Source organism: Vombatus ursinus, unplaced genomic scaffold, assembly GCF_900497805.2.
Source record: "Vombatus ursinus unplaced genomic scaffold, bare-nosed wombat genome assembly UNPS02009205.1, whole genome shotgun sequence".
Lineage (NCBI taxonomy): Eukaryota > Metazoa > Chordata > Mammalia > Diprotodontia > Vombatidae > Vombatus > Vombatus ursinus.
Window position 1 is genome coordinate 8,555,006 of NW_020948983.1, and position 26,010 is coordinate 8,581,015.

At 39.1% G+C, this 26,010-nt stretch overlaps 1 protein-coding gene across 5 annotated transcripts in view; it reads right to left on the bottom strand.

Annotated features, from left to right (window-relative positions):
• The window catches only part of VTI1A (vesicle transport through interaction with t-SNAREs 1A), a 407,429-nt gene that overhangs the window by 53,602 nt on the left and 327,817 nt on the right, over positions 1 to 26,010 (bottom strand). Inside the window, exon 9 of one of the 5 annotated variants that reach the window (XR_003568210.1) lies at positions 4,000 to 4,175. The exons of the other annotated variants lie outside the window; for them this stretch is intronic. The gene's annotated coding sequence lies outside the window, so the exon portion shown is untranslated. The remainder of the gene's footprint in view (positions 1 to 3,999; positions 4,176 to 26,010) is intronic. 5 annotated transcript variants of the gene reach the window in all.

Here is a 26,010-nt window from a genome sequence, read left to right on the forward strand (position 1 = left end):
ATAGCATAAAGAAAATTGATTATATCTACCAGCAATGGTAATAAATGCAGCAGAGATATCAACCATCCTCACAACTCAGTTGCAAGGGAGAACATTTATTTTTCAAGCCTGCAGGATTAAAACTGGATTTCAATCTAGAAGTAACACATTGAATTGACATTAGGAATAATATCAGGCTATGTAAATGTTCTGTGTTTAAAGAAAATGTGGTATTATTAACTGAAGTAAGACACAACTGCTCTGTTTAAGAAATGAAAGCCTTGATTTGTTCCCTATGCCATCATAACTCAATCAACCAAACAAGACCATTTTCCCCCCTCAAGTCACCATTATAATGGAAGTTTTGTGTAAGCTGCTTGTTTGTACAAAAGCCTGAAGATACAGTCATGAGGGGTAATCCTATAGCTGTGAATAAGGTCTAAATTAAAACAAATCTCACTAGCAGATTGGTATTTTGAAGACAGCTCTATTTTAAAAGGCCATGCTGATTAGACCATGAGATAAGCCTCCCACACAATCTAAGTTTGATCACTTTTGCAAACACCAGCTTCCCTTGCTTACAGTTTGGGAGTCTTTTCACTTTGCAGGATGGTCCAAATCTTGCCATCACTTAATTAACAAGTGACATAACTTTGGGTAGCTGAGTCCTCAAGACAGAAAGCAAACTGTTGTGCATATAAGGCAATTTAAAAGACTAGGTTCCATCACCTTTTTTTTTTTTTTGCTGTTTTTTGACTTTAATGCACACATATGGAGGTGGGGATCAGTTTGATTTGTATTCAAACAACATGGAAAACTGTATTTGCAAACTGAACCCAAAATTAATTAATTAATGGGTGAATAAATGCCCAAGTCATTTTCAAATTTTCTAATATACTTGAACCAAAAGTCACTCCTATTTTCCCAACCAAAAAGATATTCAGAATATTTCCCATGTCAGACATCATCTTAATAGTGAATTTGAAGTACAATTGAACAGCACAGAATAATATGAAAGTGGTCAAATTTTTTTTAATATCTCAAAATTCCACTTGTCGATATGTATATATGCTTGTCTTTGTTTAAATTGTTATTAGTTTCTCTTTTATTTCTTATTTTTGGCTAAAGCTTTCGAGGTGGATCTAGTTCACTCGGGTACTACTTCTCCCTGAAAGTTCCAAGCCTTTTGTGCCTTGCCTAACAGTCACTTTCCCAGACTTCTAGGCATTTCTGAGGATGGTATTTTTGTCTTGTCCAGCTCTTTTAGTCAGACTTTTAAGCTCTAAAGTTTTCTTTCTTGAGGTTAGAGACCAGAAAGGCATCAGGAGTCTTTTGAACTGGGCAGCCTTGGAGGACTGGAGCAGTGGAGCCATCCACTTGTCTACCAGGCAGTATTAAGCTGCCTATGAACCAGGAGTTGATAGGCTAGTTAAGGAAGCCAGAGGAGACTCCCACAGGAAGGGAGTAACCTTTCTTGGACATAGATGATGACCATTCAATTCTTTTGAATCTACTTTTGGAATTAATTCAACTCTTGCTTCCTTACAGTTTGGGCAGAATTGTAGCTGCCTGGAGAGTTTTCTTGCACTAGGCTGGCTGGTCCTCCCCAAGCCTGAGAGAAAATCAAAACTGAGGGGGAAAAGAAGCTACTCCAAATAACATTCTGTAGTTAGGCTGTTTGGGACCCGTGTCTGTTTCTAACAAAAATACTTTCCAGAGCACTGTCACTAAAAGTTGGCCCAGTGGTGCTTGCGAACTAGCTTAATACACTGGGGGAAATAAGAAATGGATTTTATTAAGTTTATTAGCAGCTAAAAATGCGATACTTCAACACTAGGAAGAAAGTTATCCACCCACACAATTTGAGTGGAATGAACATTTGGCTTTAACTACAGCTCATATATGAAACCAAAAACCAAGTTTTCCATTTGAAGACCTTTGGGGTCCATTTTTACACCATCTTGATCAAACCAGGAATTAAAGATCAAGTTGGCTTCTACCACGGTCCTAGAATATAACTGTTATTTCTCCAATCACACCTCTTCATGTCAGTATTTTCTTCAGCTTATCCTTCCCTCCCACCTTAGCTTAACTTGGCTTCCAACCAAAGATGCATTTCTACCAGTCAAATGCCACATCTAACTTGTTCTGCCAACAGAATATTAGAAACAGAAGAAGCCTCACAGAAGGCAAGTAAATGGTTAGGGCAGGAAATTCTCAGGGTGAGGTACCTATAAAAGCATCTGTTACAAACCACTCACTGGCTAGGAAGAAGCTGAAGATGAGTGGTAGTGATACAGGAGGCATGCTCAATTATTTCTGTGGATCACTCTATTTCCTATTGAAATGTGAACTTCTTGGTATATAGGATAGACATGGACTTCTGATGCTGAACTGATGGAAAAATAAGTGGAATTTACCAACCTTCAGTTTCTTAAAGGGACAATTTGGTCACACTGGGGTTTCCTTCCTCCCAAACAAGGAGCTCATACAAACAATAAGAAACAATACCCAGAAGCTAAGACATGGCAGATGCCATGGGGTTTAGATTCCATTTCCATGAAGCTGTCCCTATTTCTGCTTTCACTGATCTCCCCTATTTCCTCTGAACTTCTATGGCATTTGTAGTCTCTGCCATATGATTTAATAGTCACTTATATTTACCTTATACTGTGCATTATTAATGCATTTATTCATACAGTCGATAAATATTGTCTATGCACCTACTATGTACAAAGTATCGTAGCTGATACAAACAGGAGTAAAACATGATCCCCGCTCTCCGACTGTTTGCAATCTACTAAAACAAAAGAGTAGGATCATTAGAAGTGAGGGAGTGGAAAACGTTCAGGGTGGGAAGGGTGTAGACCTATCTGTTAGTCTTGTCTCTCCAAATAGGTAATAAGCTTCTTCAGGACAGGGACTATATATATGTACATACTTCTTCTATAAGACCTTTAGGCACCTAGCACAGGAAGAAGCCTATAGTAGGTGCTCAGTAAATAAAGCAAGCTCAATCATGTCAATAGTCAATATAGTCAAATCAAAAGGATGGATGCCAAGCTGGATGGCAAACTGCCCTTTGGATGCCCCTCTACAAGAGCAGCATGGCAGCCACCAATCAGTCACTGATTAATGTGTTGGGCAGAGCCAAATTGACTAATTGCAAATACCATACGTAGCTGAACAGATTTTTTTTTTTGTTGTTGTTGTTGCTTGCTAAGAAAGGCAGAGATGTACTTCCAGCTCCTTATCTGCACTAGTGGTCATGCCTTAACATACTGCCACACCCCATCCTTTTCCAAAAAGATTGATAAGCATAATGATGATGTTTTAATGAGCTTAATTGCACATTCCTTATGTTCTTGCATAGTTGCCAACCAGCTACTTAAGGTTCCAGCAGTTTATTTGTAATAACTTTTCCCCCTTCCTCCAAACCAGGCAGCATAATTATTCTTGTGGTAAATCTCTATTTCAGTTCTCTCTCCTTTCTTCCTCCCCCCCCCCCCCCCCCCCTTCTGGGAATTACTGTAAATGGGTGTCTTTGAAAGCAGGGTGGCAGGCTGCTTTTGGTACAGTGCTTACCAAGAAACCTTTCATCAAAGAAGCTTTTGTGAGCATGCTCTGGAACAAAGCCAATCAGATCATCTCGCTGTCTGTCTCGGAACAAAATTTGGCCCTGGTATGCAAGTCAAGCCAGACTCTGCAGACAGGGTGACTGCACTCCTAGTCCAACCTGTCTTAGTTGAGTGAAAAAATGCTGAAGGGAAAATTACCTGTTTGGCTCCAGACTGAATTAACTTTTTAAATATACAAGTATGTTTATTATTTTCCCTTAAAAGTGCCTGCCGATCTAATACATTCATTAATGTTATCTGGTCAGTACCCTTGAATCATTGTAAAATATGTGCAAATACAATAAGACTACAGTGCTGGAGGCAAAGCAAGATGCATTTTCTAATTATGTGACAGAAAACTACATTGTTATTAACAAATGACAGTACCGTGTAATCTGCTTACTCTGAGCTAGTCCATGTAGGGATATTTGGTCCATCATCAGCAACTATCTGGTATAAGTAGAAAGCAGGAATGCTGTCTTACTCCTCAGCACACACATACGGTTAACTTCCAATCAGATACTAAAGACGGATATCCCGGAGGCTGTATCTTATAGCCTTCTTCAAGAGATGTCGAACCTGTTTTAAATAGGATGATATAGGTCTCTTACTACCTAGCACTTGTTTCATCCTGGCCCTTTTGTACTTAGGAGATTCAAGGGTTGGCCACAGCATTTAAAACCACTATATTGTTCAAAAATGTTCTAGAATGATACAACTCTTCTCACCCACCAAATAAATTGCATTGAAAATACACTTTTTGATGTTTTCTTTTTAACATTCCTTAAATTCAGTGTTGTTATAATAATTCAAATGAACAACTATTTATTAAAAGGCTTATCATTTGCAAGGTATATAATAGCAGAAGTAGTGATACTGCTAATTATTACTGGTATAATATTGCTGATGTCTCAGAGTTAATTAGAGTTAGATTGCTGAGCAGAGAACTCAGCAATCATCTAATTCAGGGGCTCTTAACCTTTTGTGTGTGTGTGTGTGTGTGTGTGGGGTGGGTGTGGGTGTGGGTGTGGGTGTGTGTGATGGACCCCTCTGGCAGTCTGGTGAAGGCTATGGACCCTTTATCAGAATAATATTTTTAATGGATAAAATAAAATATATGGATTACAAAGATAACAATAATGGTTGAAATACAATTATCAAAATATTAAAACAAAACAAAACGGCAAACAAGTTCATGAACCCAAGGTTAAGAAGTCCTGATTTAATCTGATCTATACCTGAACAGGAATCCCATCCACAATATGCTCCATAAGTGATCATCCAGCTTCTGGCAGCTAGGTGGCACAGTGAATAGAATACCAGGCCTGGAGTCAGGAAGACTCATCTTCCTGAATTCAAATCTGACCTTAGACACTTACTAGCTGGATTCTGGGCAAGTCACTTAACCCTGTTTGCCTCATTTTCCTCACCTGTAAAATGAACTGGAGAAGGAAAGGGCAAACCACTCCAGTGTCTTTGCCAAGAAAACCCCAAATGGGGCCATGAAGAGTAGGACACGACTGAAAAATGACTGAACAAAATTCCTGAACAGGAATCCCATCTATAACACCATGAAGTGGTTATTCAGCTTCTGTTGGAAGACCTTCAGTGATCAAAATTAACAACCTCAACATGACAATCCATTCTACCTTTGGCCAGCACACTTTTTTAGAAATTTTTTTCCTTATTTTGAACCAAAGCCTTCTTTTAGTAATTTCTACCAATTGGTCATAGTTGCATAGCTAAGCAAAACAGGTAGAATTCCCTCTTTCACGTGATGGACTGCCCTTCAAATAGTTGATAGTAGCTACCGTGTCTTCTTGTCTCCAGGTTAAGTATTTCCAGTTCCTTCAAGAGATACTAAGTTTTAGTTTGGTGTCCTGTCCTCCATATTCTTTCATCTAACTATGTAGCCCTAGGCTCTGTCCTAGGCCCTCTTCTTACATCTCTTTTGTGCTAAACGCATCAGCATCCATAAGTTCAATTATAATTTCTATAAATATACCTCTGGGATCTATATTTCCAGCTCAAGTCTTTCTGCTGAGCTCCAGTCTTACATCACCAACTAAAGAGTTCAAAATGAATGTTCCATAGGCAGCTAAAACTCAATATCCATAATAGAACTAATTATCTTTACCCCCAAATCCGCCCTTCTTCTGAACTGTCCTATTTCCTTCAAAGAACGCCACTTTCAGTCCTTTCAGTCGCACAGATTCACAGCCTTGGCTTCATCTTCAACTCCTCTCCGACCCTTCCTGTGCATATCCAAATAGTTGCCGAGTCTCATTTTTACCTTCACAACACCTCTCACACCCTAGTTCAAGCCCTCATTTACCTCTTGCTTGGACCAACGAAAAACACTCCTGATTGATCTCCCTGCCTTCAGTCTCTCTCCTCTGCAATCTGTCTTTTTCCCAGCTGCCGAAGTGATGGAAAATATCACTTACCTAAAGCAAAGGTCTGACCCTGCACAAGAAGTTCTAATGGCTCCCTATGTACTCTAGGATCAAATACAAATTCCTCTGTTTAGCATTTAGTGCCCTTCTCGACCTGGTTCCAACCCACCTTTCCTGGTTTATTATCTGTATCTCCCTTTCACGTACTCTGGTCAGGGAAGACCTGCCTTTCTGCTATTACTTGCACAAAGCATCTCAGCTGCCACCTCTGTACGTTGCACAGGCTTTTCCCTAGGCCTAAAATGTACTCTTCCCTCACTTCTGCCTCTTATTGTAGTCTTCCTAATTTCTTTCAAAGCTTGGCTCAAATGCCTTCCCCTAATTTGGCCTTTCCTGATTCCTCCAGCTGTTAATGCCTTCTTTCCTGGCTTCGTTTTTGTTTATTTTCTCTTTCCATATTTTATATATACTTATTTTGTAAATACTTTCATGTGTACAAGGGGCAGCTAGGTGATACAGTGGATATGGAACCAGGCCTGGAGTCAGGAAGACCTGGATTCAAATCTGGCCTCAGACACTTGCTAGCTACATGACCCTGGGCAAGTTACTTAACCCTGTTTGCCTCAGTTTCCACATCTGTAAAATGAGAAGGAAATGGCAAACTACTCCAGTATCTTTGCCAAGAGAACTCCAAATGGGATCATGGACAGTCAGACATGACTGAAACAATTGAACAACAATATGGTTTGTGTACATGTTGTTTCTCCCTATAGAATGTACACTCCTCAAGATTGGAGACCATTTAATTTTTGTCTTTGTATTCCCAGTGCTTAATACAACAAAGACATATTTGTTAATTGATTGAAGGAGCCTAATAGCTAGCCTTTGGACTCTGGTTTGCCAATGTTCACTTCAGAATGTGCCATCCATAAATGATGACAGATATTTTCTGACCTGGGCAGAGGACTTGAAACCAGGCTTTCTGACTCCAATATTGTCAGTCACAGAGCTCACCGCTGGTGGAGCTAGTCACTCTACGTTATTACTATAACTGCTCTTCCTTACACCAATGCTATGTTAGTGCTTCCTTTTCCCTTTGCAACCTCAAATTCATTTCAGGCCACTTCTGTTTATTGTCCTTTCTTTGGCTAATTCCTTCTTCTCTTTATGCCTGTTGGACTTTAAAATTAGTACCTTGTGAGTGTTGGACAGGAAAATCACCATATTATGTCTCACATTAATACAGTAACAATGGACAAAACAATGGATAATTATATTATTAAGATGTCTGAACCAAAATGGCGGGATTTTAACAAGCAGGGTTGTTGGAATATCACATCTGGTTTAAACTGAGGGCCTGTAGTGTTAAACCTACTAATAACAAAAATGTGGCTGTGTTTTACATTTGAGATTTCATAACTTCCTGAGAAGTAAACAGCTCCCATCCCTTCACCATGAATGAGCCAAAACCAAGGAAGTAGCTGAACAAAGCTTTCCCAAAGTTTCCCAAGTGCACATAAAAGCAGAATGACTGAAATGTAATATTCAAGAACTTTTTTATCTTTCAACTTAACAAGAGGGCCAACATCAGACAACACAGAGTGTAATACAATGGGTAGAGCAGTGGATGGAATGGTAGAAGATTCGGGTTCGAGTTTTGGTTCTGTCCCTTAACTAGCTATACACCTTTGGGAAGGATCTGGGGAAACCTGGCCTTAGGTTTCCTCATCCATAGAACGACAGGCTTGAACTCAGTGACTTTCTAGTCCTAGCATTTGGTGATTACGTGATGATGGAAATATTATAGTAAAACCTAAAAACTTTGAGTGGACAGTAGCCAGGGAATATGATCGTCAAGCCTGAAGGGATGTAATTTTAAAATCTTGCCTAGGGTATCAACACCTTGTCTCAACTCTGCTAATGGGGCTCCAGAATAGTTATGGGGCAAATAAAGATGCCAGTTCATAGGGGTAAGAATGGTGGGATTTTCAGCTGGCTCCTCAGTATGCCTACAGGGCATTGGCTCTCAATGCTTCAGAGTCTTTAGGGTCCTAAGGATGTCTCCACCCCCACCCCAATTCTCTCTTACTCTTAGCATGGGAGTCCACCCCTGCACTCTTTTGGACTGGTTCACCCAGAAAACACGGATAGGAATGTGTTCTTTCCATGCTGTTTCCTGTGCACAGCTGCTGGCATTGAGGATATCAGAAAAAGTGAGGACTCCTGACACTACTGGGTGCGCCTTGCTCTCATCTTCTTAGTGCTAACCAGAGCACCCAGTGGAAAAACACACTTAGAAAACCTGACAAATAGTGCACAGTGTATCAGAAAAGCTTTAGATAAAAACAATTCTGGGTCTGGTCTTATTGTTGTTGTTTATTCAGACATGTGATTTCATCCTGGAGAGGAAACTTCCTTGACCAGTTCAGATTGGTAACTGCCCTGTAACCTATGCTCCTAGAATACCGAAGCCTGGAGGCATGAGAGGAGAGGAATTTGTCCAGAGTTACGCAGCCAGCATGTCACACTATCCCAGACTGAGAACTAGAAGAGGCCTTACAGGTCACATTGTCTTAACTCTTCATTTTAGAGGAGAGGACCCTGAGGCACAGAGAGATGAAGTGACTCCAGGCTCACAAAGCCAGTTAAGTGTTTGACGCAGGATTCAAATCCAGGTCATGTGGATTCTGAGCCCAGGACTCTACTCACTATGCCATGCTGCCTTTCTCGGCCCTCCTTAGGAATAAATAAGGAGCTGCTCATACTTTAGAATGCAGCAAACTTTTTCTAGGTCATGCAGGTTATATGACTGAAGCACTTTGAACACTGCAAAGTATGACATAAATGGGAGGTACTGTTATGTGTCTGACTTGCTAAATTGTTCAGAATGTTATCCAGGAAGAGTATATTTCCCTTTGAGAGATGGAAAAAGTGGTTTAAAGTCAGAGTTTCTTCTTTCCAAAATTGGCATTTTGAGGGGGTACTGGTCACTCCTGTTCAAAATGGCCTGGGACTTGGTCTTTCTCTCATACATGATGATAGATGTGGCCAACAGAGAAATAAATTCTATAAACTAAGTCATTTGGTCTGATAGCTGAAAATGATACCAGACTATGTAGTAAGAATATAAGAGTCCACAAATTATAGCCCTCTGATTACACAATAAAGTGCAGTTAAGAAGAAATCAACACAAGGGAATTTAAAGACCTACAAGAAGCCGGCAGCTTGCCCAAAGAAGGGATTGTCCCATCATGACTCATCTTTGAACAAAAGAAGCATTTCTACAAACGTTTTCACATGGCTATCCTTTGCTAAAGTAGATCCTTATATTTACTTCAACATCAGAGCAGGAGTAAGTTTTTCAGGAGTATGAGAAGGGTCTGGCAACATTACCCATTGGCACGGTGAGATCACAGTCTAGCCACTGGAATGGGATCAGTGTTTGTGACTGGGGTGTTTTCCCTAAACAAGTGGTAAAAGTTAGTAGTGTTTAGTAAATCATGTCCTTGCAGATGAGAATTTATAATTCATTTTCATACCATTCTGAAGGATCATGTCTTGATGTGGAATGGCATTTAGAAGCACTAAATTCTTATTTCAGAGCCTCTGTTTACTGAAGATGGACAATTCGCTTGGTGCATCTATGGCTTTAATTTATAAAAAGGATTTAAAGTGCCTCTGTAAGATCAAAGGATCACAGGCTTAGAGCTGAAAGGGATCATAGAGGCTACTGAGTCCAACCCTTCTTTTTGCAGATAAAGAAACTGAGGCACAGAGAGGTTAAAGTGACTTGTATAGGGTCGTACAACTAGCAAGTGCTTTAGGTGGGATATGAACTCAGGTTCTCCTAACTCCTAGCCCAGTGCCTTATCCATTACTCCATGCTTGAAAGTTTCTTGAGGGGAAGGACTTCATCTTATACTTGTCTTCATGTATCTGTATTTCAAAGAACCTAAGAATGAAGAGTGACACTGAGGATCATTGGGAATAATCTCTTCATTTTACAGAACAGGAACCTAAGGCCCAAGGAGGTGACTTGGATCCAAGGTCACAGGACAATTAGCAGCATCACCTAGCATAGTACTGAGCACATGGCAGCTGCTCAGAAGGACCTATTGGCCAAATGGTAAAAACCAACCAGGTCCATTGAGGAATACTGTCCTTTGCCTCTCTGTATACCACGTGATCTGGTATAAAATGGGGACAATGAGGGACGCACTGCCAATTTCACAGGGTCATTGGCAAGAAAATGCTTTGTAAGCTCTAAAGCTTTACAGAAATGTGAGCTATCATTATTATCACTATGATAAAAGAGGTGTCACGGGGAATAGTGCCTTGAGCTCCTTTGACAGAGAAGCATAGATGGTCTCAGACATTTTACTATATTTCTCTATTTCCAGAGTAGCTCATAGAGCTTATAAGGTTATCTAACACACATTCCTCTGGAATGTCACATCACATGTCAGCATCTCTCTCCCCTTCTTAAGTGGTTTTTTAAATGTTCTCTTTGTCAATGCACGTGTTACATTCTCATATGAAAGCATCTAACGCTAATAAAATTTTTAAAAGGCTCTGCCCCAACAATGCTAATATTATTTTATGTAATTAATGAAAATGAAGATGATTAAAAATAAGGATCATTACCATAATCTGTCCTAAATGCAACCTGGGCAAGGAAGGTATCAGAAAATGTACTGATATACCTGGACCAACTGTTACCTGGGCAAAAACTTTCATGCCAGTAGTATTTGTGCTAGGAGTTTTCACATGCAATTAATCACTGTCTTGTTTTTGTAATGCATCTAGCCAGAGTCATCCCTAGGGCACAATGAGTCACCCAGAACCTTTGCTTTGGGGAGAACTACACTACCCTGGGGATAAGTCAGTTGGGCAGGACTCAAGGAGGAAGTTGGAAAGTAAGGAGGCGGTGGCTTTACTAGTTGCTGTTTTAAAGAAACAAAATTTAGAGAAACTTGAAGCTGATGTTGTTCAGTTGTTTTTTAGTTGTGTCTGATTCTTTGTGACCCCATTTGGGTTTTTCCTGGCAAAGATATTAGAATGGTTTGCCATTTCCATCTCCAGCTCATTTTACAGATGAGAAAACTGAGGCAAACAGGAATAAGTGATTTGCCCAGGGTCACACAGCTAGTAAGTGTCTGAGGAGAGATTTGAACTCAGGAAGATGAATATTCCTGACTCCAGGCCCAGCACTCTATCCATTGCGCTACCTAGCTGCCAGAATCTATTATATAATAAATAGATCCTTCCACAAATTCTCCTAATTGAGACTAGGGCCCTTAATGAACATCTAGTCAAACTCCCTCATTTTACAGATAAAGAAACTGAGGTCCCGTGATTTGTCTAAGCCTGAATGGATATTAGCTTCCCTCAATTACACACAGTTTCCTTAATTGTAAAATGGGGATTACAACAGCACCTACCTTGCAGGGTTGTTGTGAGAATCAAATGAGATGAAAAGCATATGGTACAATGCCTGGCACATAGTAGGCACTATATGAATGCTTATTCCTTTCCCTTCCCCCTAAATAGGGGAGCTGGGAGGCAGTTGAACCTAGATCCTCCAATCCATAACCTTTCTGCTCCTCTTCAACAACATTCAGACTATTCTATTTCCTCTCTGATCTTCCCTTTTATGACACTACAATTTAATTTTTTTTTTTGGATATAAAATTTGGGGGCAAGAAGTTGGGGCACATCCATCTAGAGACAAATGGATATTTTTACAGACCAGTTCCCTAGTGCTCTTTTTATTGAACAATTGAAAAAAAATCTATCAAATGCCCATGATACATAGGAAAATGAACTCGGAACTGATAATTCAAAGATAAAATTGGATATAACCTAGTAAAGGATACAAGATTTATACAAAAGTTAATTGATATAAATCAGAACATAATTATGAATTGGAGATGCTTGCAAAGTGCTGTGAGAAACCTGAGGGAGAGATGATTCCTAACTTACTAAAAGTGGGAAGGTTTCAAGGAGGAACTAAGTTAGATTCTGATAGAACAACAGGATGATGGAGGAGAACCTATAATAAGTATGGAAGCTAGAGGCTGCAGAGAAAAGAGAAGGCAAGAAGAGAATAATGGATAGCAAGTAATTCATTTTGGCCAGAATTTTTAAATTAATACAATTTCCTCATACATCTCCTACTTCCAGGAAATGGTTTGGTGTACTGCAATGACTGGAGCCCAGGCCCGTAACTATACTGAAATACTCCCTCATCTGGGGATTCCCAGATGGAAGTTCCATTTCTTCTCATCCCCAGTTACTTATGAAATGGTGAAAGAAACACTAACCATCCATCTGAGAATTCTGCATTATTTTCTGTGACTCTGGCATCTCCCAAGTAGCAAGAGATGGCTGATTGGGACTTTCCTCTTGTATTTAATCAATGAATGATAAGGGAAGAAGTAGATATGTGTTCAGTATTTCTACTTTCCTGTTAAGTAGCTGGTTGAAATGTCACTCAACATTTACCTTACCGTACGCAATTAAAAACAGAACAAGCAAACAAACAGATAAGCAAAATTCATTGCTGGTCAATTTATTACTTAGCCAGCCAGTGACATTGGCAGAAACATATAGGTTCCAGTGATCTTCCCCACAGGGTAAATTATAATTTTCAGATTGACATGCTTCATCAAGCTATATAAACTATAATTATTTCTGAGGGTTTATTAGTATAAAATTTCAGCATATGACCTCAATAGAATCATTAGTGTCTTATAACATTATCCTTTTGAAAACTGATAACAAAAGCAACTAAACCAATTATTTTCCCAGCTAGAATTTCACCAATCCAAAATAATCTGAAACATATTTCTCTTTCTTCCCTCAAAAAAGGTAAGTACTATCTATCATACTGCCAATTCTGCCTACTGTTAACACTGGCCTTTATAACCTGTAAATCCTTGGTGTCCACATTCATCTATCAGAGAAGAAGGATAAAAGGCAAAATTCTGTTGATAGTACCACCAATTTTCTAGTTACTAAGGTTTTTGACCATTGGTCAAGTCATTCTTGACACATACCTTTCCCCAATCCCTATATCGTAGTGATTCTCCCAGGAAGCAGCATGGTACAGTGGAGATAGAACTGGCTCCAGAATCAGATCAAAGCTCACCTGAGTTCATATCCCACCTCTGATGCTTCCTTAATACTTGTGTGACTTTGGAGAAGTCATTTACTTTCTTTAGGCTTCAGTTTCTACAACTGTAAAGTGAGGGGGTTGAACTAGCTGGCTTTCTAATTCTAGCTTTCAGATCCCACCTCCACAGTATAGCTTGCACCTGTTGTCTCTATTCCCATGGTCATTATCTTATTTCAGATCCCTCTCACCTGGACTATTACAATAGGAAGTGCAAACTGGACTCCCTGCTTCCAGTCTCTTCCCTCTTTAATGCCAAATTGATATTACCAATATGCAGATCAGGCTATATCACCCCTTACTCAAAATCTTTAATAGCTCCCTGTTGCCTCTAGGATAAAAGAGAAGCCCCATTTTGTTATTTAAAGCCCTCCATTCTCTTTACAATTTTATTTCTATTATGCACCTTCATGCCTCAATTTCCTCATTTGTAAAATGAGGAGACTGGACTAGATGGCTTCCAATATCCTTGTCAGCTCTAAATCAATGATCACGTGACCCTAGGTATTCTCCCAGTCAAACTGACCTAGAGATTCCTTGCACATGACATTCTGTCCTTAACTGGGCTTTTGCACAAGGGGCCCTCCTTCATTACAATTTGGTATGCCCTTCTTCTTCCCTTGTACCTCAAAGAATTCCTAGCTTCCTTTAATGGAGACACCTCCCCCCACCCCCTCCAACTCCCAAGAACTTTCCTGACCCTCCCAGTTATTAGCACTTCCTCCCCCTTGTAATTTCTTTGTATTACTTCAATTCCATTCAACAAGCATTTATTGGGCACCTATTATGCATTAAGATACTGGGGTTACAAAGACAAAAATGAAACAACTCAAAGAGCTTACATCACTTTCTTTCTTGGATACAATGTTCTAGTCTCTCTTCCTTTACTCCAGTTTCTGATAAAGAGGTTGCCAAAAGTTACCAGAGGTTGCCAAAACCGTCCCCTTGACATGCAATCACATCTCTCCTAGGCAATTTTCAATCTATTGCCTATAAACATGATCAAGTGTCTCCCATTCTATTAATACACATACACATACACACACACACACACACACACACCTAAAAAACAAAGCAAAACCAAACCAAACCTTTCCAAGGCCTTATCATCCCATTAAGCTATTGTCCCACACCTCTTCTCCATTTCATAGTCAAGCTCTGAGAAAAAGTTATCTAAAGTAATTGCTTCTACTTCTCATTCATTTCCCAACTCTCTTCAATCTGGCTTCTAGCTTCATCACTCAACTGACCTCTTTATAAAGTTGCTAGGAATTTCTCAACTGTGAAATCTGCTGTTCTTTTCTCAATCCTAATCCTTCTTGACCACTCTGCAGTATTTGACACTGTTGACTAACCTCTCCTACTCAGTCAGCACTCTCTTCTCTTTGGAATCCATGACACTTTTCTCTTGATTTCTTGCTTTCCTTTGCTTGGTCATTATTCATATCAATCAATCATGAATCAGTATTTATTAAGCTACTACTATGTGCCAGGCATTGTGCTAGGCACTAGGGATACAAGTACAAAGAATGCCAGAAACTCTGTTCTCAAGGAGCTTCTGTTTTGATAGGGGGATATAACAAGTACAAATAAAAATAGTAAGGGAGAAATCATTTCTATATGATTTGTATTTGCTTATCTGGGAACACAGGCAAGATCTTTGAGGACAGGGGTTGTTCTGTTTTCATGCTGTATCCTCAGTACCTTGCACATAATCAATAAATTAGCTAATTAATAAATGCTTGCTGGATGAAATAGAAATCCAGGTAGGCAAAAAAAAAAAAGAAAAAAAAGAAAAAAACACAAAACCAAAAACAAAAATCCCTTGCTTTGCCACAACAAATGCACTTCTTTGAAATTGGAGAAATTACTGGGAAACAGTTTTTCTTCTTTTTCTTCTTCAAAGTCTACAAAAAGTCTTATGTCATGTATCGGCCTTGGGGAAGTGTTCTTTATCTCTAAGATAGTGGAGGTACTGAATGCAGCGGTTACCATAGTACAAACAGTATTTGATTCTGATTCAATTGCACAATATCTAATTACAACAGAACCTGATAAAATTATGGATGCTTAAGCCCCAATTAGGACCGTTCTAAGGGAGTCTTTATGCACATACTTTATCTGTAAGATTTCTTTTTTTTTTTTTAATTTAAAAACAAATTTGGGACAGCCTTGCTTGGTGATTTACAGTGCTTCCTTTAACCAAACTCAGGTCCTTTCACAGTGGAATTCTCTTAAACAGCAAGTGGAGGCTCATGAAGCCCCTCAAAATGAAAAACTGCTGCCTTTTGGGCAGAAAGGGTTTTTGGTCAACACAATTATTTTCCCACAAAAGCACAGGTTGAAACTATAAATTCTTTTCACCAAGACTATTCCACAGTACATACACTTTAAAAATAACCTATTGGCTTCCTCTTGAAATACATGAGGGTATGATTCACCATCTCTGTAATGACTAGGAGCTTTAAATTTCTTTTAAAAAACTGATCAGGCTAGTGTATGTGCTTGTATGCATGTGCCTGCAGGTATATGCACGTTGTACAAGAGAATGTATACAAAATATGTGTGCCTGTGCTTAGCACCACCCAGGCATTTCCCTCTGTCTTCATGCCAAACAATGAATGCAGCATTCTGCTAGAAATCCTCCTGCTTCAGTGCTTTAAAAGGAACAGAAATAGAGGGGTTGGAGAAAATGTTAACTGCTTGAGTAATTTGATAACAGTGTCCTATCTACGTATGAATCATTGATAATAGGGATAAAATTCAATAATTTTTTTTTCAGTTATAATGTACCAAAAAGACATTGGCCTTGGAGTCAGAAGATTTGGGTGTGAGCCTTGACTTGGCCTCTTACCACCTGTGGGATCGTGAACCAATCTCTGAGTCTCAACTCCCTAATCTAAGATAGTAAAAATAATGCGTATATCTAATAGTTCCTGAGTAAAGTGCTTTGTAGATTGTAAAACATTATTAATTAATCAATATCAATCACTCAGTCAGCAAGGATCGTTGCACACCTAATACGTGCCAGGCACTGTGCTAAGGAAGAATTATGAAGTACACATGTAATATACACACTATAAAAACAAAGTAGCTAAACGTAAGGAAGTTTGGAGGGGAAGGAACTTGCTATGGAGGGAAAGGATCAGAAGGCTTCATGCAGAATATGGTGCTTGAATTCTGTCTTGAAAGAAGAAAGGAAATTGATGAGGCAGAGGTAAGTTAGGAGTACAGGTGAAAACTCAAATTTTGACAGTTTAAAGGTTTAGAAACTGAGCCATGAATACTATTTTTATTTATCTCATTTATTCTTATAGGTTGAGAACAATGACAATCTGAGAAAAAAAAGAAATTTTAGGCATTTTCTCAGAACATCATCATCTCAGTATAATTCTCATGAAACAGATTCATCTCAATTGTTGATACATTTAATGACTGAAATATCAAGAATTATCTAAGAGATGTGAATGAGAAGGTTCTGGTCGAAAACAAGAAGAGCTATAACTAATATGGATTTGGAAAATTTAGTGCTAAGATGCTGACCACTGGGAGGAGTACCCTACTTCACTCTCCCCCCATTCTGTTCCTTGCCTCGTGGTTCTCTACCAGTTCCTGCTTCTGCTGTCCTTTCCCTCTTCCAGTTATCGCTGCAGTGGCATCTTCTCCTGGAGTGACTATCTCTGTTGCCTCCTCTCTCCCTTCCAATTTTGCTACTAGGCCTTTTTTTCCCCTTAATACTTTTTAGAGTTCCCATCCTGTTTTTCCATTCAAGTCCTCTTCTGACGTCTCATTATGATGTGGAGGTTACCAAAGAATTTTAGAGTTTGAAGATACCACAGAGGCCATATAGTACCATTCATATGTGAACAAAAAAATCCCCTGTACACTATACTTAACACATGGTGGCCTTCCAATCTTTGAAGTAAAGGGTAGAACTAACAGTTCCTAATTGACTGTGATTGGTGAGTATCTCACAATCAGGGCATACTGGGCAGCTAAACTTGGTGGTATGAACACATACAAACTGTATCCTTTGTCTTGCTTTCAGTAAATTTAATTTCAATTTCAAACATTTAGTGAACATGTATTATGTGCTAGGCACTGGGGATACAATGACAAATTCAAAAACCAGTTCTTGATACCAAAGAACCTCCCTTCTATTAGGGGAAACAACATGTGAACAGATAAACAAATACATAATAATTTGAGGAAGGAAAAAAGGGCTAACAACTTGGCAGGTCAGAAAAGACTTAGTTTAGGAGGTAGCATCTGTTCCAGGCCTTGACAAAAAGGAAGGTTCCTATGAGGAGGTGTGAAGGGAGTACATTCTAGTACATATCTAGGCAATAGTTTGTGCAAAGGAAAGAAGACAAATTAGACCAGTGCAATAACTCAGATGAGAGGTGATGAAGGCATGCACTAGAGTGGTGTTTGAGTGAACAGGAGGGGACTGATATAAGAACTTTTAGGAAAGGAGCCTAGATAGGACTTGGCAAGTGACTGGACATGCGGATTGGGAAGGATCCGGTGGAGGTGACAAACCTTAATTGACTGGAAGGCTGGTTCTCTCCTCTGGAGAAACAGGAAAGTTTGGAGGAGTGTTGCAGAAGACAGAAGGGTAAACAGATGTACAGATGGAACATTTATGAAGTGTTTACTATGGGTCAAGCACTGTGCTAAGTCCTGGAGAGCAGGGTAGGAGAGGGACATTTATAGTGGCATGGTATAGGAAGTGGCATTGAGACCTGGTTCCTGGCAAGTTAGGCAAACTCTCCCCTATCACAGCTGGGGGACCCAGGAATAAAGTCCAATAGGGAGAAATGAGGATAATAGCAGGAGAGTAGCTGGCATGGTAAGAGGAAGATAATGAGTTCCATTTTGAACATGTTGATTTTTAAATACATGTGAAACATCCAAGTACAGCTATTAGTTAACAAGTATTTATTAAACACTCACTAAGTGACACATAGTTAGGGATATAAAGAAAGCAAAAAACTAAAACCAAAAATGGCATCTGCCCTTAAGGTGCTCATATTCTAGTGGGGAGAAACAACATGCAAACAATCACATACATATAAGCTATACACAGTGTAAATGGAAAGCAATCTCAGAGGGAAGATACTAGCATCAGAAAGGGAGATTGGGAAAGGCTTCTTGCAGAAGATTGGACTTGAGCTGAGTCTTAAAGGAAGCCAGAGAATCTAGGAAGTATAGATGAGGAAAGAAAACATTCAAGCATGGGGGACAGATGTGCCAGGAAATAGAGTGTTGTGTCCAAAGAACAGCAAGCAGATCCTGTTGTAGTCAAGTGTAAAAAACAAAATAAAACAAAACAAAAAACAAAACAAAACAAAACAAAAAACCAAACCTGGAAAGGTAGGAAGAGGCCAGGTTGTGAAGAGCTTTAAAAGCCAAAGAAAGGATTTTACATTTGATCCTGGAGGTCACAGGAAGTCACTAGGATTTCCTGGAGTTGGGTGGGGGAGCGAGAGGTGACACGGTCAGATCTATGCTTTAGAAAGATCATATTGGTAGCTGAGTGAAGGATGGATTGTAGAGGGGTGAGATTCATGGCAAGGGTACCAACTAGCAAGTTATTGCATTAGTCCAGGTGTGAGGTGATGAGGGTCTTTGCCAGGATGGCAACTACATGAGTGGAGAAGGACATTTACAAGAGATTTTATGAAGGTAGAAACAACAAGACTTGGCAGTAGATTAGATTTGTGAAGGAAGAGCAAGTAGGAGTAGAGGATGACACCAAAGTTGTGAACCTGAGTGACTGGAAGCATAGCGATGTCTTAGTAATAGGGAAGTTGGGAAGAGGGGAGGGTTTTGGGGAAAAGATAACTAGTTTTCTTTTGGACATGCTGAGTTGGAGATGTCTTCAGGATGTCTAGTTTGAGATGTTCAACAGACAGTTGATGAAAGACTGGACCTCAGAAGAGAGGTTAGGGATGGAGAAATAGATCAGAAAATCATCTGCATAGAGATGACGATTGAATACATAGGACCTAATGAGATCATCAAGGAAGACAATCTAGAGGGAGAAAAAAAGAAAGTCCATGACAGAGGCTTGGGGTAACAACCACAGCTAGTGAACACAACCTAGAAGATGATCCAGCAAAGGAGATTGAGGAGAGATCAGAATGATAGGAAGAGAAAGAGAAGTACTGTCACAAACATTTAGGGATGAGAGAATATCCAAGAGAAGAGGGTGACCAGTAGTGCCAAAGACAGCAGAGAAGTCACAAAGGATGAAGACTGAAAAAAGGCCATTGGATCTGGCAATCAAGAGAAAATGGCAACTTTGGAGAGAGCAGCTTCAGTTAAATGATAAGGTTTGAAGTCAGTCTTAGAAGAGAGCAAAAGGAGAGGAATTATAATTATAAAGGTGGCTTTCTCAAGGAGATTAACCACAAAAGGGAAGGACATACAGCAGGACAGGTAGCAGGGATGATAGGATCAAGTGATTTTGTTTTGTTTTGTTTTTGTTTTGTTTTTTAGGATGGGAGAACCATTTTTGTAGGCATGACAGTTAGTCAGACTGAGATAAGGATAAGAGGAGAAGAGGGTGCACTTTGTGAGTAGCTTCAAATTTTTAAGTGATGAATGAGGCAAAGTTCTCAATTGAGAGGGTAAGAGAAGGAGCCATGAAACATTTGAGGAAGGATAAGAAGATTTGAAATAGCCACTGTGGTTACTAGGAAAGGATTGCCTTACTTCAATAAGGACCTAGTTAAGATTATGTAACATAAATTTGTAGTGGACCCATTTTTGTGATTTTTCGCAGCTCTGTTCAAGCAGCAAGAGAAGGTAGGGGGCAGTGGTATTAATCAAGGTTGGGGTGTGGCAAACATTACTGGCCATAGGATAAGGGGCAAGAGATTCAAGTATAAAAAATCTTGTAGAGTTGAATCAGTTCATCAAAAGTTTGAGATAGGGAAAGAAGAAGAGTGTAGTCAGTTCAGGGTGAAAGCCTAGGGGCAGTTAGGTGGCACAGTGGATAGAGCACGGACCCTGGAGTCAGGAAGACCTGAGTTAAAAACCGGCCTCAGACACATAACACTTACTAGCTGTATGACTCTGGGAAAGTCACTTAATTCCAATTGCCTCACCAAAAAAAAAAAAAAAAAAGCCCAGGAAGGAACTGAGTTGTTGAAGGATTGGAGGTCATGGTAAGGATGAATAATAAGTTTAAAGGTTATAAGACAGAAGGATAGATGGAATGATAAAAGATTATGATCAGATAAAGGAATTTTGGAAATCAGGAACATGGAAGTGGATATTTATGGATGATGGAAAGAACTGGAGGAGTAGGTTATGGGCTTTGGGTAAATTGAAGTTATTAGGAACTTAGTATGCTTGTTGTTGTTGTTTAGTTGTTTTCAGTCATGTCTGATTCTTTGTGACCCCATTTGGGGTTTTTTTGGCAAAGAGACTGGAATGGTTTACCATTTCCTTCTCCAGCTCATTTTCCAGATGAGGAAACTGAGGCAAACAGGGTTAAGTGACTTGCCCAACATCACACAGCTAGTAAACATCTGAGGCCAGATTTGAACTCAGGAAGAGGAGTCTTCCTGACTGCAGGCCCAGCACTTTATCTATCCACTGTGTCACCTAGCTGCCCCAGGAAGAGAGAAAAGACTGGGAATTATAATATTAAAATGAGCAATATTTTCCCCTTGAATTCTCAACTGAACTATTAGAGGAGATATATATGTACACAAATAATTATAATACAATTTAGTATATAACAATTGCCTAAGAGAAGTTTAAAAACAAAAAATGCTGAGTTTAAATGAAAGAGATAGTTTCCAGGTAGGGAAATCAAGAAAGACTTTGTAGAAGAGGTGGCATTTTATCTGGGCCTTGAAAGATGGATTGGATTTCAGCAGAAATAGATGTGTTATTACCACCCTCTTTATTATGATTCTTATTTATCCTTTTATTATTATGACTACTTAAACAAGAACTACTAGTTCAAATACAAATGTAATTAGGGACTAAGGATCTTAAAGCACCCTATAAAAAGCTCACATTTGTTACTCCTCTTAGGAAAATGTATTGAGAGATGAGAGAGGAGCCAAGAAAAGAATGTACCCCTCTCTTCTCTGAGCCATTCATATTAGATCATCTTACGCGCCCCTTGAATATTTGAATCAGCCATCAAAGCCATGGTCTGCTTTATAAGAAACAGTGAACAGGTAAAAAAGATAGATCTGGCATTAGTGATTGGAAGATCCCAAGTTAGAGGACCCCAAGGTTTCTTATTTGCCAAGGATTTATTTCGACATTTAAAGGAAATTCAAACCAAATGTGTACAGCTAATTTTGGCCCAAGACATACATACTTCGAGATCCTCAACATTTCCCTTACCGATCAGGCTTATCAGCTCACACTTGTTAGTGTAAAAACCTCCTTTCCTCTCTCTGCTTCTGCCACTTTACTTATCCTGTCTTTCCCCTGGGACAAGTGCCCTTGCAGGACTCTTCACTCTCCGTTTTGGCAAAGGCACTTGTTGTATGAATGTGTTGTGCCCTCATATATGGGGGTGACACTAGACATTCGGGAGGCAGTTACTGAAGACTAAGATGCTCCCACAGGTGTGTCACACTAAAAGTTTCTTTTGGGCTACTTCCTTTCTGAGCCTGATGAATTAAAAACAAATTAAATTATAAACTTGATAACTGTCAACAGCCATGACTAAACTGATTTTTGTTTTTGTTTTGTTTTGTTTTTTACTGGTTCTCAGGAATGAAGGATGAGGATTACACTTAATTTATCAGCCAGGAAGGGTAGATTGAAAAATGCCCTTAGATGATGAACAAAATGATTACCAGAACATAGACCTCCATGGCTGGAAGAGACACCATCATACTCACTATAGACACTGCTGGAGAAATTAGAAATTCTACATTCTGGTTATAATGGAGGTTACACAGCTGTTAAATTCCAGTATTTTGAAGGAAGTTTGCAGAGTTATTGGCAAAAGACCGCAGGTATCTAGGGACTTTATAGACAATTTGTTCTGAGATCTTGACAGGGCCTTATGAAGTAATTTTGTACTAATGGGTCCACATATGTAGTTCTGGGACACATAAAAACGTAAGTACCTAAATGGTCTTGGGGACGGGCTGTGTGTGTGGAATTGGGTGTCCCAAAATGCTACAATAAGGCTATGACACCAGATCTTAATGTCTACTGAAAAGTTTCCCATGCAAAGCATATGCAATGTTAGATATAGTAGGCTATTTAAAAAAAAGAACAAGTCTTTCCTTGTATTTGTATATCATTGTGGTTCAGTGCAGGAAGAATATAAGCAGGAGCCTGGGGAACTAGGTTTTCTAGTCCCAGCTCCATCCTATTACCTACTTATGTAACTGAAGACATTGTACCTTCCCTCTGGGGCTCAGTTTCCCCTTCTGCACATTATGTGAGGAGGAGGTTAGATTAGATTATTTCTAAGATCCCTCACGGGTCTAACATTCTAGAATTCTGACCTTTCTGAGTTTGGCTGTTTACTTTAATAGGGCAAGATGAATAAGAACATTCTGGATCTCCCAAGGGAGCTTCAGAGAATCAAGACTCTGGCTCAAAAGACATTGGAAAACTGGAAGAAGCTCTAGAGGTCCTCTCTTCCAGGGGTTCATGAACTTGTTTGTAAAAATATTTTGATAACTATTTCAATATAATTGATTTTCTTTGTGATCCTTTGTAATTTTATTTATTTTAATTATTTAGGGGTCCATAGGCCTTCTACCAGACTGCCACAGGAGTCTATAATGTAAAAAAGTTTAAGAACCTAGAACAATCCTCTCTTTTTTACTGATAGGGAAATGAGCCCGGTTAAGGATCTATCCAAAGTCACATGTCATAAGTAGTGGAGCCACAATTCAAAACCAGCAAAGCTCAAACTCAACAAGTCCAAAATAGAACTGCTTGTCTTTCACTTCCCAACTCCCTCCCTTCCAAAGTTCCCTATTTCTGCTGAAGGCATCACTATTTTCCCCATTTCCCAGGTTTGTAACAAATTTGATTCCTCACTTCACATATCTAATCACTTTCCAAATCTTGCTCTTTATACCACCCCATCTCTTGCATCTGATCCAGCCTCCCACCTTAGTTCAGGCCTTCACCACCTCTTGGCAGGTTATTGCAATAACCTTCTGATTGCTCTCCCTGTCTCAAGTCTTCCCACCCCAGTCTCTCCTCTACATAGCTGCCAAAGTGATTTTCCTTAAGTGCAGATCTGACCATCTGCAGATGTCACTCCCCTACTATGTCAACTCCAGTGGCTTCCAATTGCTTTGAGGATATAATATAAACTTCTTTGTTTCACTTTTAAAGCTTTCCCAATCTGGCACCAAGCTATCTTTTCAGTTTGTTATTACCCCTCCTGCACTCTATGATCTAGTCGAGCTGGTCTTCTCAGGACACCTCATTTCCCATCTTGGATCCTTGGAACTAAATACCTGTTCCTCTGGCCTGCTTCTACCTCATAGAATCCCTCTGTAGCTTCAAGATGTAGCTTAATCACCACCTTCTACCCAAAACTTTTCCCAATTCCCCAAACTGCTGGTGTCTTCTTTCCTTAATTACCTTGCATTAACTACCTTGTATTTATTATCTTTCTATTTATTCTGCATGTGCTTATATGTCCTCAGGGTATCCTTTCTCAGGATGTAAATCACTGAGGGTAGGAATTGCTTTATTCTTTCTATTTGTATCCTTAGTACCTTGCACAGTACCTCTCACATAGTAGGCACTTAATATTTATAGACTGTCATAGAGTCATAGATCCGTGACTTTACACTTCCCTCATTTTACATTTCAGGAAACAAGAAATGCCCAAGTGACACAAAGAGTAAGTTGTAGAGTAAAGATTTGAACCCAGGTCCTCTAAGATTCCAAATCCTGCACTCTTCCCATTCTACCACATTTCTGCTTCCAAATCCAATGTCTGTTTGTTTTCTCCACACCACAATGTTTCTCAGAAACATCTATGGGGTCAACACCTTCTGTTCTGCCATCTTAAGAACTGTCTGTGAAATATATTCATGAAACCCTATTTTGTCATGCTCAGAGTCAGAGTTTAAGTCAAAATACTGGCAAACATGGACAGTTTCCAGCTTCCATTGCTACAAAGTAGGTTCAGTGTGAAATCTTCCTCTGGCATATGAGATGTGTGTAAAACAGCTTTGGCCAGCTGGTGAGGAAGTTAAATCTCTCAGAAATCTGAGCTTAAGATACTGTTGTTATTAGTTAATACTTACTGAGTACCAACAATGTGCTAGCTAGGAGTCATACAGAACAACAAATTAGATATGGTCCCTGCCCAAACAGATGACCTGCCAAAGAATGGAGGCAACAATTTCTTTTGTTGGAAAAACAAACAAACAAACCAACAAACAAAAAACAATTGGGTAACTATTGAAAGAATGAAAAGAAAAAAAAACACATCTAAGTCATCAGGTCTGGGAAGTTGTAAACATTTTTATATGTGAATTATCTTCATTTTATATACTTAACATCAATGGACATGATTTATTGTAGGCCTGCATTATGTCCTAGAAAGACTATTTAGTGTATTTTTTTGTTGGAATGATGGCAAATCTTAACCCTGAACATTAACAGTGCTTAATTTCCCTGATTAGTTCAGGACTTGTCATATTATAGTCCAAGCAGACATAAATTATATTCCATTGGAAAAAGACCCCACACAATTGAAAACAAATTAATTTTCCAAATGTATCTCATTCAGAAAGAGCATCAAATGAATATCTAGCATCTAAACTGGCAGCATTAGCAAAATAATGTCCATTTATCAAATCAGGATACAGATGTTTGATGAAGCTGATTGACTTATAAACTATTAATCAGCAGTTCATTTTCCTAGGCAGTATTTCGTGTTGGGATCCCAAATCTCATTTCCTGTTTACTGATGGTTGTTCTCACCACTTACATTTGTAAATCTTTCTTAAATGCATGTCAGAGGGAGCCAGTACATTTGTAAAACAAAAAACACCTCTAATTAGTTCCTTTTCTTATACTCTAAAACCCTATCTTCTCACTGAAAGTAAACATGAAATTTATATATTGGCAAGAAATATTAATTCTTTTACATGCTTAAAATAATACCAATGATTATTTCATCTTATAGATTCTGACTTGAAAAAGTAATATATGCTTTATCCTAGAAGCAAGATAGCTTGTCATTCATTACTAATTATTCTCATGCCTCAGTTCTTTGAATTTTTCAAATGGAGTTGGTTGTCTTTCCATTCTGTTTCTCTCCATCTGACTTGTCTTCTTTGTACCCCAAAGGCAAGTAAACAGTTTGGTATGCCCTTTAGTCCATGAATACTGGGATATCTGAAGTCTAAGTTTCAATTGTCCTTATACAGTTCAAATACAAAGTCCTGGCTGTGAAGGTTAGGAAACTGGGACTCCATTTCAGGCTGTTTACTTAACACATGTCACATCTAAAATAAGGATTGCTTCAGTTGAAAAAGCAAGTCATTTATAAGTATGCATTTATAAGGGCAAAAGTCATGGCAACTGTGCAAACCGCTTGTCAACTTATTTAGAGGAAGTTGTGTAATCAACTTAACATACCCGTTAGACTTTACCTGCGAGGTCAAGCTTAGAGTTCCTGTATGTCACCACTCTGGCCTATTAATCACTCAGGAGGAAATTCCACATTTTTCTTTAAATTAAACTGTAGAAAGTGGAGCAAGAACAGAGCTGTGAGAGGATGTCCTCTCAATTTCTCTGTTTCCTTAAAGCCAAGTTGATGTCTAGTAAAATTTAAAAAAATTTTTTATTACTCTCTTGTTACGGAATT